This window comes from Boleophthalmus pectinirostris, unplaced genomic scaffold (genome assembly GCF_026225935.1).
Source record: "Boleophthalmus pectinirostris isolate CB_2022bp ecotype Guang Dong unplaced genomic scaffold, ASM2622593v1 HiC_scaffold_9, whole genome shotgun sequence".
Taxonomy (NCBI): Eukaryota; Metazoa; Chordata; class Actinopteri; order Gobiiformes; family Gobiidae; genus Boleophthalmus; species Boleophthalmus pectinirostris.
Genome location: NW_026571541.1, coordinates 6,594,619 through 6,611,967, shown reverse-complemented (window position 1 = coordinate 6,611,967; position 17,349 = coordinate 6,594,619). Strand labels below are relative to the sequence as shown.

Sequence of the window (17,349 nt, the reverse complement as noted above, 5' to 3'; positions counted from 1 at the left end):
CTGTGGGGCGGATTTGGCGGAGCCGAAAGCGGATCCGCTGCGGATCCTGATGCTAGTAGGGTGGTCAATTAATCTAAAAACACTAAACCAAGTTGATATAGTAGTCCTACTCCGCATGTATCACGCACACATTTTGGTTTTCCAAATTAACCCTTTGTGGGATTTTTAAGAATTTTTAATCTTGAAAATCTGTGATTTTTTTTTCAATAGCTTCTAAGGTAGATGACCTACCAACTCCAAACTAAAAATCCCACAAAGGGGTTAATTTGGAAAACCAAAAGGTGTGCGTGATACCTGAGGAGTTGGACTACTATAATAACTTGGTTTGGCGTTTTTAGATTAATTGACCTGGAAGATATTGAAAAAATGCATTAACTAATTAACCCTCAAAATACATAAAAAATAACAAATATTTTATAAAACGTACATGCACAATCCCTTTTTTTTATTCCTTTTTTCTTATTTAATTTATTTTATTATTATTATTATTATTTTTTTTTTTTTAGCAGACTCCATTCAATGCAATGGTAATTTATTGACGGCCCCTAATCCGCGGACTCAGCGGAGCTTTGGTGTACAGCTCCCGCACCGTGATCGAGTAAGCGGGGCACAGGCAATGAACATCTCCACTGTTGATGCGTAACTGAATATCTAACGTCTGACGTGAAACTAACTTCACCACGGTGATAATTGATGATAATCATAATCTTAATGATAATCATAATTACTTATTTCAGGAAATATCTTGAGTATGTTACACTTTTAGTGCACTACTTTTCAGTTTTATGTTTTACGATTCTGGCTTTTCGCAAAACACGCCACGCCCTCAATTTGCTCCACTCCACCTGATATTTAGGCACTGCACACCTCTTCTTTAGAGCTCCACGCCCTGTGGTTGCACCAGCGCTGAGACTGGGGGCAGGATACGGCCCCAAGACACAAACTGATTTTAAATGAATTTTAGACTTAGGCTTGGATTTGTCGATCGTGTAGCTAGGCCTGTCACGATAAACACATTTGTAAGAATGATATCACGATAAACAATAATATTACTGGTAGTCAAATAACAACAATGTTCCTACAATGTTCCAAACATCCCTATTTACCCATAGGACAGTCACAGTTTGGAGACCTGTATCCTAATTTCATACAAAACCAGTGATTTGTCCCAGTTTTTTTTTTTTTCTAATTTGATCTAAACCAGGTCTAAATTCGGACTAAACTAAGACTAAAATTCAAAATTTTTTTACTTATCTGATTCCCTTAAAAACAGTAATGAGGAGCATACATTTTCATTTGTTTGGCCACAATACAGAAAACTGTGTTTGCAAATGACCATAAAACAACAATAATAATAACCCTGGAGAACCCACGGGGTCAAATTTGACCTCTGTTAATTGCTGCTACCCAAAATGAACAAACATTTTAAAAAATCGTCAAATTTAACCTCAAAAGCCCAGAATGCCACTTCTGGCCCCTGCATAGAGACACCTAGTGGATGAATATCGAACTGACACGAGCCAGAGTGGTAGTGACAAGATGGCTGACCACATGGTGTTTTGTTGAGCTGGAACAATACCCAAACAAAATCATCTTTTCAGCAAACCAGCGGTAGGTAAAATTGTGTATTGCTTGTTAATCTATTTAGTATTAGCCTGCAGAATGCCTAGAAGTACTTTTTATGTTCTTTCTGAGCTAGTCCAAAAAACAATGGACCAGAAAAGACCCTTTGGGTGGATGGGTGAAAAAAATAACGGGTCAAAAATGACCCTTTGGTTCTTTCAGTGACTTTGTAAATGGAGAATGGTGACAGTCCTGTATTTGGCTAAAGCCTTGAATTACATTCATTTGTAGAATATAATGTAACAATTTGAAAAATGTATGATAATATATATAAATAGAGTATATAAATAGTATAATAGTATATATAAATAGTATAAATAGTGTATTGGCAATGGCTACTGTATATATAGAGGCCTATAGCCATGCATGTAAATACATAATTTTATAAAGGGGTCTGTACTCTATTGATTGATTTCATTCAATACCAAATGTCTGTGGGCATATTTTACTAAGTTACCAAGGTAGTACAGGGCCAGAGACTAATAAAATAAATACCTATTATCTTTTCAGGGAATATGGTCACTCCCTTTTCAGCACCGGGAAAACAACAGAGAAATTTCACTATAAGACAAGTATTAGAGCAACTTCAAGTTGATGATAGTGACTTTGGCCCTGAATTGGACAGCGATAGCAATTCTGATGAATTGTTTCAACCACAAGAAAGTGATGATGTGAATCTTCTGTCTAAGACAATGACTCGTCCAATGATGAAGATGTGCAATTTGCCGAGACTTCTAGCCCACAGACGGAGCCAAATCGTGCCGCAAAAACCTACAGGTGGCAAAAGAAAGGCTTTGAGTTGCCTGAAGTGAGCTTTCAAGGTCAAACAGGTTGAGTCGTACCAGGATGCTACAACAGACCAGATCAGCCGATCATCATCAAGGAGTACAACGCTTCCGTGGGAGGAATTGACATGCTGGTTGCGCATCGTGCACGCTGTAAATTTCCCATCTGGACCCGTCGTTCGTATATGATACTTTTCTGGCATTTCTTGTCTGTTACGGTGATCAACATTGACAGTGTTTGCTATTGTCATTCTTTGAAATGATATGACTGTAATCCTAAATGAGGGAATTAAAAAAGTGGATATTTTGGTGTTCAGTGAACTTATAGCAGTCATTTAATGCATTGTTCATAATTTTCCAAAGAAGAAAAGGGTTCTTGGCTTCTTCAGGGATAAAGGAACAGAAGTCCCTTATGACTGACAGATGAATGCACAATGTCACATGCTTTTTTTCCTAATTTTATTCATACCAACAAACCCAACCCCAGTGTCCCACTTTTGGATTTTGAAAATCTGGTCACTAGATTCCAGAAGTTGCCGTGGGCGTCGCCATCACATTTATTATAGTTCTATGTGCCATCGTTACTCAGGTGTTATTATTTTGTATGGGGCTGCTGATCATGACAGCTCAATTCAATACAGACGATAAAACCGTTTTAAAGCCTCCACAGAAATTGGTGCAGTGTGACTTGTTGGTGCACATGAAAATTTTACATTTTACACAAATGAACCTGCTTCATGTCATATTTAAGATGTAAAATGTTTCCTAAATTCTCAGTGGAATAAGGTGTATACACGAGGGTAACTAGACCAGTCCCTGTTTACCTGGACAGCCCCAGTTTTGAGCCCTGTGTCCCCTGTCCCAGCAGATTCATCCAAAACTAGTGATTTGTCCCAGTTTTATACATGAAATGTCCCAGGTGTCCCTATTTTTGATCAATCTGATACCTTCCAACAGTAAAGAGAGGCATACATTGTCTGTTGAGGTAAAATATAGAAAAGTTGCTTAAAAATGACACAAAGAAAATGGGGCTATACTGGCTCACATGTTAGTCATGAATGGTCTGCATAACAGTGATTGCATAACAATTTTATTGTTACCAACCACCAAAAACGGGGATGTAGCAGTTTTTAATTTTGAAAATCTGGTCACCTGAGTGGCACACTGTCATTTACTGAGTAATAAGTCGATTTAATACTTATGGTGACGGGCCTAAGTCCACCAGTTATGTAGATATGTAATGATAATAACTGATGTAGTAATTTATTAATAAAGACACTTGCCAGGAGTGTTACTTTTTCAATAATAAATACTGTAAAAACCTTGATATTGAAGACTCCTTGAATGTGAATCCAGGTATTCATAACCTTACTACATGGTGCCATTTTGAGGACAACTGACCATTAAAAAAATATAATATTTAATTGTGAATTGTTAATTACTATGGCAACGTTCCTATCTTTTCATCATTCTGGACTCGTGGATTCCAGCCCAGTTTTTGAAGTTATTATAAAGTGGTCTGTATTATTCCTCAAGTAGGCCTAAAAAAACTCCCAGATTAGAGTACAGGAGTATAAATTACAATCCCTTACTGTTATGCTCTTGGGCAAGACACTTTTGAGTCTGTCATGCATTAGTGGTAGCATTAAACTACACTCTCAGTCCATCTCAACACAGTGGTTGTGTGTATTGCTCTGAGTAAATGTATATGGGTGAGTGTTTGATGGGATTATCTAGGCATTGTCCTTGGTGCACTGAACCCCATTATAGTTTCTCTGATGCCCTCCCCAACCAAGAATGAAATGATGTGGCCTAAATCTCCATTGACTATGAGTGACGACCACTTGGTGTCATTTTCAACTTACTTTAAAGCTACTAAATTATATTCTATGTTATTTTTATTGTAAGAATGTTGATGACAAAAAATGACAGTTCAGTCTCCTAACCAAGCAACGTTTGACAGGTACAGTACATCTTTTTTTTGTTTCCAACAGTTAACAGTTCCTTAAAATAAAGGTGCACTATGTCACTTTTCTGGCGAGGGCACTGTTTGTCTCCGTATCTTATTGCTTTACCTGGATTTATAGAGTTATGGGTGTTTTTCGTGTTCAAAAATACCTCGAAAAATATTGTACACTCCACAGATTCTGCTTGTCCTCATGGAGATACAGTAGTGCACACGTTTAATGAAATATTCTTGGTACAAAATAGCAAACCCTCCACTAGAAAAGTTACATAGTGCCCCTTTAAACTATATCTGAAAAACAAACTAGACAATGCAGCATTTTTATAACATTTCTTATCATGTCTTATTATCCTTCATGTCAAATTTGTTTGTAGACTTCAAACCCAACACCAGTTTTACACAGATTTCAACCAGTATCACTTGTACTGGGTCATGGGGTGGTCGGTCCAGGCTGGCAACCTGGAGAGTTTCTGCTCAGTGGCGTCCTCTATTGGCCAACCCCAGGCCTTGAAAAACCCGCTCAGATTCTTGCTCACAGTCTCAGAGAAGGTCACACAGTACAGGTTCATCTTGTCTTTGTTGTTCTTGGGCACATTGGTCATTGTGTGGTAGGCAGCGAATACCTTTTTAATGGAGTCCCAGCCAAACTTCTCTTGGAGCTGCAAAAAGAGAAATGCATGAAAATAATCAGTAGGTAAATTATTAGTGGTAGATTTATAAAGGTCAACAATATATGATATATATTTTTAAGTGATTAGAGAATTAAAGGGCCCATACTGCACTATTTTCTGATCTATGTTATAATGTTGTTTCCTCATCAAAAACATACCTGGAGTAATACACAAACCCTGCAACACATGGAAACACCTTGTGATTCCATGTTGTAATGCAGGTGCTCCACTGTGTTTTTAAATTGTAATACGTGGTGCCCAGTGGGAGCTGACGTCACTGTAAACGTCATCAAAACAAAGAGTTGGCAACTCTCATCATGCCATCAAAAATGGACTATTTTGACTTTTTCAAAATAAAACTGGAGAGTGAAGAAAGTACAGAGCTGTACAGAGCAAATGTCGGTGACAGTAAAAACAGCCTGATTCATTAGTCACTAGTCTGACCTCGCAGCATTAGGATTCTAGGCTTTAAATCCTTGATCTTGGGAATCGATGCCAACACAAAATGTATATCTTCGTCTACATCCATCTCGACCGCTTTGTTTACTGTTGTGCTGCACCATAAAAGGGACCCAATCAAGGCTTCACTGATTGCCCGGTGCGTGGTCTACAACTTCTGGGTTCTTGCAAACTGTCTAGTGTATTCCGATTCCTGACCTAGTTGCTGGAGAGAAATGAAATTGAGTGGAGACACTAGGTGGCGCCAGCCTGGCCAGTAAAAACGGATTGATCGGCAATATGGTGTTTTGAATATAAGTGATTAAAAATTACTTAAACATGGACTAATCACTCTAATAAAACCACTGGTGAGTAAACGGTGAATGCTTTACTTGCTAACAGAAAAATAAAGATTAAATTAAGGGAATTATATTTATCCTTCTGTAAAATGATAGGCAAACCTGAAGATAAGTCTCCAAAGCCACAAAAGTGTTCCACTTCGCCAGGTCTCGACCGCCTTTCACATACTCCTTTATTCGATTGCGACGCTTCTCCAGCCGCATGGATGGCTCACACTGTCAGAGATCAGAGGAATACATGTGTTCAAATATGAATTCAAATGTATATCTATTTGCCTATACATCGTTTGATTGAAAAATGATCTGTTTCATCATATGTCAAAAGGCCTCTGTTGTCATTCAGCGATGGTTATATTGGGTTCTAAATAATTTTCCACTATGTCACTTTTTGGTTGGGGGTCCGTCACCTGCTTGTTTCTATGGACATGTCATTAGTCTGCCTGGAATGTTTCACAGTATGACATCAAACAGCTCTACCTTACATTTATTCAATTACAGGTAGTGTTATAACTCAAAAAATACACAGAAAAACAGCATTCTGACTGAGAGCAGGGTCACCTTTCCACAGATCTGACCTTTAACTTGATCTGGTTTGGTCTCCATAAAGATAGAAAGGTTTATTAATGCCATACTGTGAAACATTCCAGACAAAGCAATAATATCTCGATGAAGAAAAGCAGTTACAGAAGGTTTTCCAGTTTGTTATAGTAAATCATAGATATTCAAATTCAGTTAAAATTCTACAAAGGCAGATCTTTATAAAAAACTTGGAATATTTTGGGAAGGAAGGAAGTCGATAGGATGAGGCTGCTTGGAGGTGGAGTGACTCATTCCTGGTTCACAGAAGGAAGGGTGACGGCTGTTTTCCATTTAAGATTAGCATTTCTCTGAACATTGCCATACTAATAACTACATGGACTGAGTTCACATCACAACATTCTTAACACCCATATGCCTAATGTCTGTACACTTTCACTAGAATCATTTGGATCATTTCAGCCCTGGAATTGCCAATCTCTACTGAACTAAAGGTAGAAGGTAGACATTAATTGAAAACTGAGCTTTGGAGAAACAGACAGACTAATAATAAATGATTACTCAAACATTTTACATAATATAAGACCTTTAAATAAACTATTGAGACAAAAACTGATGGTCAAACACATTGATCTTGAACTGTGTCAGACTTTTAGACACAAGATTATTAGACATAATTTCTGACAAAAAATAAATAAATAAAAAGGTTTTCTATTTAGTTATTCCTTTCAAAACTAAGAAGTGAGCATGGACAGACTTCCGCCTCCATCAACTCTAGCTTCAATTGGCCAACTGAAAAAATTGTCACCCCAATGGTCATTTTGGTCTTAAAATGTTCGCATTAACTCACTTTACGTGATCCTGGTGTTTTTATTTTGTTATTTTGTCCATAAATAAATTCCTATTCCTAACATTGAACTCAGCTCCAATTTCGCTCCATAACCGGCCTCCATGAGCTTCATTTGACTGGACCCGAACGCTATGAGTGACATCACTCTCCATTAAGGCCTCCCACACCCTACAGGATTTTTCAGTCTTAGATGATTTTTAAACATGTGACAAAAAGCACACACCACAGTCAAGAGGAGAATCTTATGAGATTTTAAATCTCCAATCGCAGCAGGATATGGATGTATAAGTAAGATGTATGGAATTAAAATAACAGTCAATTGGTCGTCACGCCTCTGCCCCTAACGCTCTGTTTTATTGGCTGTTACTGTAGCATTGCTGATTTTTTGGTGGTTACCATTTGACAGAGCAGCTCAGAGTAAGACACGCACAGGCACACACACAAGGAGTGTAGCGTCTTTAAAATCATATCGGGTCAAGCCTCCCTGAACTCGAGGAGAAGCAAATCGCAGCCTAAATCTGGCAAATTTAATGTAGTGTGTGGCAGCCTTTAGGCCACTTTATGCAGTCTATGGTTGAGCCTTTTCTTTGTTATAAATAAAGAGTCATGACACAAACATGAAATACCTCTTCTCTTGGGAATCCTAGCACAGTCTCGTGCACATACAGAGACCACAGGTTGCATGTGCACTCGGTCGTGTGAGGAGGGAATTCCCAGCATCCTCTCTGCTGGTTGTGGCCCAGTTCGTGGATGAAGCCCCAAATAGGTTTGTTTTTTATAAGTTGAGCATTGACGATAGTTTTAGCTGGTTCGCTGAAAGTCATGATGGGGTAGCCTGCATGCATCCAGCCTGAATGAAAAACATACAGAATACAATTTGATAAGAGCCTTTGGACACAATATAAGTATTTAAATGAGTTAAATAAGGTTTTTGGTTCAAATTTGTTTGTCATTCATAATAGGTATTGCTTCTATATTGATTTGTTTACTGGTTGAGAATGAGAGATTGGTAAATAGTTAATAATAACTCTATTGTAGTGTGTCATATCAGAAAATAATATAAATCTAAAAAAAACAAAAAAAAAAAAAAAACAAAACATTACCATGTGAGATCTGCACATCACAGACAAACCGCTCCTTCCTTTTAAACTTGGGTGGGATAGCAGCCAGGTCTGCAATGCCCCTCATGATCCTGTCCCAGAGAGCTGCCAACTCATCAGGACGCTCCAGGTTCCGCACCACCTCAGAGGGCACAGCCAGGATGATGTTCTCAAACTCCAGCTCTGCCCAGGGAGAGGGCGCCGTACGGAGCAGCTGCCAGTCCAACAGAGACGTCACTCCTGGGGGACAAAAAGAGGGTCCTTAAAGCGCTCTTCATTACAATGCACTTTACATGATTAGATTTAAGATTTTACTACAAGCTTGCCAAGTTTTTTCTGTTTAAATTATTTCAGTACTTTATAGTTTTACCTGTTGGACATGGGCAGCTGATATGACACGGTATATATGCACTACCACTCACTCACTTTTTTTTCTTCTATTTTTTTTCTTACCAATTTCTACATTTTAGATATACATCAGATATATTAACCAAGATAAATGTACTTATTTAGTAAAGAAAGAAACTAAATTGATACATTTTGACAAAGTAAATGGTGGCTAGTTTGAGGACTTAGTTATAAAATATTTCAAAAGATACTTAGTATTAGTTACTTTAATTCCATATATCTTTGTACATTTTATGTCTTCTGTATGTATAGAAAATGCAAAAATTTGTAAAAAGTAAAAAAACATTGAATGAGAGGATGAATCCAAACTTTCGACTAGCAGTGTACAATAGTTGTTTCCATAACTACCTAGTAACCATACTGTAAACAAGGGCCAACACTCGCATTATGTAACATTTATTTAATAGTCATGAACTGAATTTAATTTAAAAAAATATCACAATTCATTTGTGCTCTCTGTCTGAGAGTAGGCAAACAACGGTTTACAGGTTTAACAGCGTTTGCATAGTACAATCTAGTCAGTGTTGATCATAAGTACATAGATGTCGTGAGAGAGAATGATTTTCAGTTCTGATACAGACAGTATTTGAATATTTCCTATACAAACAAAGTGTTGTTTGATCTGACTGAGTACCAGACTACATGTGGTACAACTGTCAGTTTAAACTGTAGAATGTGACTGTGAGGATTGGATATGAACACAATGGATAATTATGCATATATGTTTTATTTATATACAACTTTTTTTTAAGTACACTATGTCATTTTTCTCGTTAAAGGTCTGGAGATGATATTGCTTTATCTAAAATGTTTCACAGTATGTTTCAGTAATGTCTCCTATGAGACAACGAGACAGGTTACATGACAGATCTGTGCAGAGGTGAACCTGCTCATTGTATTTTGCTAAGTATTTTCAGCTATAAAAACAACTGCAGTTGTATAAATATAAGTTAGACAAGTTTGATGACTTACTATAGAGCATTCTAGACAAAGCAATAACATTTCCACAGAGATTAGAAGGTGGCAGACACTGTTGGTGCCATTTTCTATGTTGCAGTTTAGGCCCAGATTCAGTTCAGATTCAGATTAATATTATAATTTATTTTATATGTAGTGACTGCATGTCATAGCATATTTAGGATTACATTACAGTACTATATTTGATCATTTGTATTTAATGTAATTTTAATTTAGTTTGAATTAGTTTAGATTAATTAGTGTAGAATTTCCAGATGTATAGTCAATAGGAGCTGGCACTTTGAGCTCGCGCATGGGTGTAAGGGAAAACCATTAGTCTGTTTTTGCTTGTGTGAAAATTTCAGTAAAGACGGGGTGAACACACACTGTTTTCTACCGTCGTTAAAACCTAAACACGAGTAGACTCGTTCTTTCCGTCTGAAAGTGGTTAATTTAATGAATACGAAAAGGAGAACTCACAGAACACAAGAAGGGAAATTTAGCCACTACAGACACTCTATCAGAAAAGTTACATACTACACCTTTAAGTTGCTATAGTTTAATATAACTGTTTATGAATCTTCAACATTATCCAAGTTTTTTTCTTATAGTTATTTTTCATTCTGATTTAGGTTGATCTAAATAGTACAAGGTGATCCTGGTGTGAACAACTATACTACATGTGGATTCAAGAAACGACCATAAAAATATAACCATGATTACACTCACCTGATTTATAGTATGGAGCAGGTACAGCCATTTGAACTACGACCTCCGCTCCTTGCACCTGAGTTTTAGGTGGAGCCACCAGGTAAATGAGCCCGCCCCAAAGGTTGTGCACCTGCATCATCTCTGAAGTGACTGGGAACCTCTCACAGACACATGGAGCCCTCTTCAACTCTGCAGGCATTCACAAGACTGTCTGTCTGGCATCCAATCTGCACCTGCAAATGTATGGAAAATAGTTGTTCATAACTAATGTAACTACGGTAGTATGATTACATGATAACTATATGTTTGTTAGTATACTGTACATTCCAGCCCTTGTTGACGATGCTTGTTGGTATGGATATGTAGGTTTTCATCCCAGGAGACAGATACAGGCCCGTGCTCACCCACTCTGCTCCACCTGATAGAAATGTTATCGAAAACAGATTTGATTCAGTACAGAAAAACAAAAATATTCTTAAAAACATACCTAGAGTTGTGTTTAGTTTCATTTATGCATGTTTGAGTATCCTTTATTTTTAGTCTGTCTACATTTCCTAAGCTCAAAATGCTCCGTTCTGCCTTGTGATGTCTTGAAGCAGTAGTTTTCAAGTTAACAGCTACTTTTTTACCTTTTGTTCTGTAGAGTTTGACAATTCAAGGGCTTTGATTGTCCAAGTGATCCTATGGAGTTTAAAGACACAGTGGAGCACTTCCTGTATTACCACAATGACATCACAAGGTAGAATGTTTTCTGTTTGAGAGAAGAACTGAGCCTAAATATGCAGGGTTTATGTGTTAAACATGTGTGAATGAAATAAAACAAAACTCCAGGTCTGTTTGTGATGAGGAAACAACATTAGAACATAGATCAGAAAACAGCTTAATATGGATCCTTTAACAGTCTCCATCCATATCATAACTGTATATACTTGTACCTGCAGTGTCTACGCTTATGTTGACCCTGTAGTTGTAAACGACCGGTAGCATGGGATTGTTTTTGATGAGATAGGGCAGGAGTTCTTCTTTGTTTGGGTAGACCTTATATACACCTCTGTCCCAACATGCAACAGAAACTTGTCTCTGGGAGTTTTCACAGGGCAGCTCTGACATGCCTACAACAAAAACAATATTAAAAGTTGTGCAAGTTCTATAACGGAGAAGAAATGTTCTGGCTTGCTAATTATCGTTGATTGTAGTGCAAAATAGCAGAGAAGACATTGTAATCACTGTGAGAAAAATGAAAAATCTTTATAGGTTGTCAGTTAGTCACAGTGAAAATTGGTCAAAAAATATATGGTGCATAGTCAATTTCACAGAAGCAATATGAGGGAATAAAGTGTACAGAGGAGTAGTGTCTTGCCCAATGACACAACAACTATATGAATTTGTTAGTGGGATTCAAACCTCCAACAACAGCTCTACTTATGCAGCTGAGATCTTATGTATGTTAGAATCAGGGACTTTCCTCAGAAAACAATTTCTTTAATTTTCACTTGGGAATCTTTAAAGGTGAACTTGGAAAACGCCACCTTGTGATGTCATGTGGTAATACAGGAAGTACTCCACTGTGTTTTTACATTTACAACATTACAACATGGCTTAAAGCTCACAAAAGTCAATTTTGTGTGATATAGAACCTTTAAACTTACCTCTGGCATTCCACATTTTTTTATCATTTCTGTGAAGGTGCTGAGGATCTGCTTGTAGTTGTTGTTGCTTGAATCCAGTCGCAGGTAGGTGGTGCAATCTTGGCTCAGTTTTTTCAGCCACTCTTCTTCGTGTTTAGCCAGCTGCTCGCCTTTAGTCACATGACCAGCGAACTTATGCAGGATGTGTCTGAAGTGGTACGTGTTTTTGATGGCCTGGCTGGGAACTGGAGGCTTATAGGCCCCGTCTGTAATGTACTTCTCCAACAGAGTCATGCCCATTTTGTTCAAGATCTTGTTTCCTAAAGGAGTACAATGGAACATATTACGTCACATAGAAAAATTATATATATATATATATATATATATTTTTTTTATTAGTTTAATTTAATTTCTATTAGTTATTATTATTATAGTTTTGTTTTTGTTTAATTATATTTACTATGAATATTTTTTATTAAGCTGGAGGAAAAATGTGATAAAAATAAACCAAACAAAAACACATATATACTGTGTCTACTGTAATGTGTCAACAAAGAATATAATAATTATATCACATAGAAAAATAGACCAAAGTTACAAGGAATATAAAAGCAAGTGCAAAATTTATTAGCAATGTCACAATATATTTTAGTATTTTGATTAGTGTGAAGGACTGTCACTATTCAATGATTATTATGAATTACACCAAGAAAAACAACAGGGAAATCTTAAAGGCCTTGATTAAAGTCCTTGCTTCTTCCCCCTATATTTGAGCAAAATGTCTTCCCCCAGTACAGTTATATTGTATAAGTAGCTGCTCAAAAGTTTGCCCTATACTCTCTGCATCTGATTAGAAAGAGTGATGAGGAAACAACATTATGACATAGATTATAAAATTGCGTAATATAAGCCCTTTAAAGCTAGTATAGCAATTATGTAGTCCTAGTTTAGACTTGGTTCAGACCTATATCCTATATCCACATCTGTTTAAGTCTCTGCTGCTAATCCTTGTGTCTGTGCATGCAAGCCTAGATCTCCAAACCCCTGCTGTGATTGGTGGGTTCAGTTGAAGCTGGCACCCAGTTCCTCCCTAGCTGATTGGTGGAAAACCTTAACACCTGGCCAATCCTGGGCCTACCCCTGCAGCACCAGCCCCATAAAGGATCCGGCCCCTGCCACTCATGGCAGCTGTTCTGTCTGTGGACTGCATGTCATTTGCTGTGTCTCTTGTGTTGCACTTAATAATTTTGTAGTTGAGACACTAGTAGTTCTTGCGACTTAGTTTGGAGACTGGTTTTGTATTTCTGTTATTTCTGTTATTGTCATTTTGTATACTGTTTTTGATAGCCTACTTTTAGTTATACTAGTTAGTTTGCCACTCTGTTTAGAGCCTCTTTTTTTAATCATTGTAAATATCAGCTTTTGTTAGTTTTACCTTAACAGTTTTTTTTTTTTTTTTTTTTATAAATTACCACTTTAGTTTTACCATTTTTACATCTTGGTTATTTTGTTACTTCCCCTGTCCCTAGCAGAGCTGGGTTCTAACAGGTTTAGACCTGGTTTAGATCTGGTGGTATTTGGTGTGAAATGTTTCTTTCTCAATGAATGGGTAATGTTAATATAATGTGACACAAAAAGTCTGATTAAAAAAAAACAACTTTTAATATATTTTTACTTTTTTGGTGGAGGGTCCATCTTCGTGTGTGTGTTATTTACCCCATGTGCTATTTTTAGGGTTTCCAGCTTTAGGACTTTAGGTCCCGCTCTCCTAAAACATCATCACTGTTTCAAGTTGATTTAGAGAGCACAGCTATTTAATGTTGAAAATGCTATTCTATTTTATAAATAATGAATTTTCATTGTGGTGTCTTTCTCCTCAAACATCTTGAGAAGGTCTGCTGCTTCAGGTTGATTAAGAAAGTACTATTATTTACTGTTGAAAATTCTTTTCTCTTGCATAAAGAATACATTTTCATTGTGGTACCCCTTTCCTAAACCAGCTTGACAAGGTCTGTTGTGTCAGGTTGATTTAGAAAGTACTATTATTTAATGATGAAAATCCTATTCTGTTGTATAAAGAATTAATTTTCATCCCTCTCCTGATTCAGGTGATTCAGGTTACCTGATTCAGGTCGATTTAGTAAGGTTAATTTAGTAACAGCAGAAACAAGTCTATAATTGCAAGTTGTTGTTTTTATTGTGGTGTGGAAAATTTTGACACAGGTATATCTAGTTTGTCTGCAATCTTGAACCTAATCCTATTAATCTCCATGTAAGGAACACTCCTCATTTATCTCCTTACACGTGTTTTGTTTTTTTCCAGTTCTGTATGCCAGTAACCAGACAAAGTAATAGAGATACTGATAGAGAAGTTATGGTCCAACACTGTACATACCTGCAAACTCAGTCATATAATTCTTGTCTTTGTGAGTTTGGGCCCAGTGCCATGAGTGTCCTCCCAGTAGCAGGCCTCCTCCCTCAGCCACAAACTCATGGATCTGCTGTATCTCGTCTTCCTTGTAGGCCGTGCACACATACACGCTCAGGTCCTTACGAAGCGTAGTCTTCTCACAGTTAAGGCCAAATTTCTTGAAGACTTCGTAGGCCTGGTTCAGCCCTGGCACAACCCCGATGACGCCCTGCCTGCCCTCGTCCAGCCAGTGCAGGGCATTAGTGAAGAAGGGGGCAAGAGTCTGTCCAAAAACAATAAATAATATAGTAATGTAGTTTATAGTTTATTTAGAATTTTGGCAAGTAATACACAAATAAAACATGTATTTAATGAGACAAATCAGCAAGGATCGATCCCTAGGTTTCAGAATGTTAAGAGATTAGGACTGTTGCCATAGCAATAAACAATACTTTTTTTTTTTTTTAATTGAAGACATTTTGCAGACAATTGTGAAGAATTATTATCTTTTAAAAAAAAATGTAATACTATAACTAGGAATGCATCGGTCCAGCTTTTTCTGTTCCGATACTGATGTCGATACTTTTTCAAGTATCTGCTAAATCTATATAGCCAATATCAACCGATATCAGCTGATATTATTATATTATGAGAAACTGAAAATATTATTTATTTCCTTTAAACACGGCTTTACACACAAGTTTAATATTATGAGACGTTTTGGGGATTAACAAAGACGTAAAGGTGCACTGTGTAACTTTTCTGCTGGAGGGTCCGCAGTATGGAAATAAACTTTGTAATCATAATAGAATGGTAAGAATTCATGTTTCTGAGGAATTTTTGAATTTTGTAATTGAACAACTGCAAGGGAGATATGTTTAATGTCATACTGTGGAACATCTCAGGCAAAGACAAAGACATCTCCATGGAAATAAGCAAGGAGAGAACCCTCCACCTTAGAAGTTACATAGTGCACCTTCAATTCATAATGAACAAATGTGATTAATTATACAGCCATAATTATAATTTTACACTTCTCTACCTCTCTTTTCATCAGTCCTTCATGTGAGATCACCACCACTCTCCCCTGTCCGTAGTAGGCTCCGGCCAGAAAAGCTCGTCCGTCTGGGGTGGTCCCAATGGGGAAAGCCAGAGATCCATGGATCAGAATCTCAGACGCCACCACGCCATTCATCAGGTCAAACTCTGAGACGCCCTGGAGCAAGAAGTCCAGGTCGTCCTCAAAATCTCTCCCAACTCTGAAGTGTATAAAGCAAAATATATGGAATGTAAATCTTACATTTCATGAAATATATTACTTGTCAGATTAAATCTGAAGAAGACAATGGAGAACAACACCTGAAAGTAGATGTAAGTAGAGATTTCAGATTTTAGACTTTATTTTTACAATTTGTTTAATATTCAGTATTCTAAAGGTACACAATGTAAGTCTTTCGTTGGAAGGTTTGCCACATGCGATATATGACATCAATCTGAGACAAGTTACTGTTGAGATCAGTGGAGAGGCAAGCCCTATTAGTAAGAATGCATGCTTTTTAAAGTAATTTTTAAAATTTTGTTTAAAAAAATAGTTTAGGTAAATATATTGTAATGCAACACTGTGGAAGATAACAGGAAAAGTAATAGCTTCTCTTAGAGACTTGCCAGTGTCAGACCCTCCACCAGAAAAGTTACATAGTCTGCAAATGTATGTCTACTTATTTAGCTGACTTGGGCGATTTTTGTAGTAAATTTCAATATATATTGAACTCATTTGGTCATTGTGCCGCATATATACACATACACATGCACACACACACACACACACACACACACAGGCACATACACATATACACACATATATGAATAATCTTAAGAACTTACACAACAGACATCCAGGAGGCAGGGATTTGGGGATAGACCAGGATGATCTCTGCGTCTGCTGTGTGTTTGGAGAAGTAGACTCCAGTCACTCCGGACACTTTATTCCCCGAAAACTGCAGCAGCGTATTGTCTTTGGGGTGTTGCGATGCCCATGACCAGCTCTGCCCCCCGATCAGCACCCCTCCTCCACATTTCATAAACTCTATAATGTCTTTGGCTTTCCCCTCTACGTTGTACGCATCAGTTACATACACCCCAATGCCTTGACCACTGCTAAAATCATTCATGACGTTAAACTGGAATTTAGAATGGAGCTTTTCTGCAACGTGTTTGGAATACACATGAACACCAACAGGCTGCGATTTCCCCTGGTTCAGCCAATTTATAGTGTTCTCAACCAAAGCTGGCTGCGTACCCAAAAAACCTTCATGCCCTAGAACAACAATGCGACCAGAACCGTACATAGAAGCCGCTAGAACTACTTGACCGTGACTGTTCATCGCCAATGGAAATGCGTCATCTCCAGTTAAAACCAGGTCACATGGGACATTGGAACCACGGAGATCCAGCTGTTTAATTCCTCTCATTATGGAGACGTAGGCATTTTCCAGATTGGATTGTGAATGTGAGGAAGGCATAGTGACTGAATGATAGTGTGTACTACAAGCAGCTAAACTGGAGGGTCACAGAGGTGGGTGGTTCACTGCATGATCTGAAAAAACGAGAAATAGACAATTTTATAAGAACATTATTAAAAGTAGAGCCCGACCGATATGGATTTTGTTGTGGCCGATATGAAACCGATATAATGAGAGTTGGAGCTGCCGATAGCCGATATAATTGCCGATATATTTAGTGATGTAAAAATTCACTGTAAATCTTGAATTGTTAAAAAACTTAGGTTTGGCTCTAGTGGATTCTAAATTGGGTTTATTTAGGCAACATTTATTGTTATTCTGACTCTTTACATAATATTTACATACAGTAGATTGGCCCAATGGCATTTTTGCATCACATTACTA

General features: G+C 37.4%; 1 pseudogene; it reads right to left on the bottom strand.

Moving 5' to 3' along the window:
• Positions 1 to 3,621: 3,621 nt before the first annotated feature.
• Positions 3,622 to 17,035, bottom strand: LOC129407229 (TRPM8 channel-associated factor homolog; annotated as a pseudogene).
• Between the last annotated feature and the right edge of the window lie 314 nt (positions 17,036 to 17,349).